This window comes from Ambystoma mexicanum, chromosome 13 (assembly GCF_040938575.1).
Source record: "Ambystoma mexicanum isolate Mex_15411 chromosome 13, UKY_AmexF1_1, whole genome shotgun sequence".
Classification (NCBI taxonomy): domain Eukaryota; kingdom Metazoa; phylum Chordata; class Amphibia; order Caudata; family Ambystomatidae; genus Ambystoma; species Ambystoma mexicanum.
Window position 1 is genome coordinate 51,068,558 of NC_090938.1, and position 315 is coordinate 51,068,872.

A 315-nucleotide genomic window follows, 5' to 3' on the forward strand; every position below is an offset into this window, starting at 1 on the left:
GTAAGTCTTTACCTCCCAACACGATGTAGTGCTACGACGCAGCAAATCCCTTCAAACCGCGTGCTCTCAGAACCCTGGGCAGCGCCATTACAGGCCGGCCTGGAGACGATGCAATGTGCGCCCATTAAGGGCAGCAATAAAACATTGTGGACTGTTCTCTTGCCCCTGGCTTCGCAACAGAGAACACTTCGTTCTCAGGCGCGGGTACAGTTTATTTTTCCCACCTGCGCAATTTGTTCACCCTCCCAAGGGTGGCGCCAGCGTCGTGGTTATGTTGAGTGGCAGTGGTGGGTAGAATAATGTACAGAATGCCGG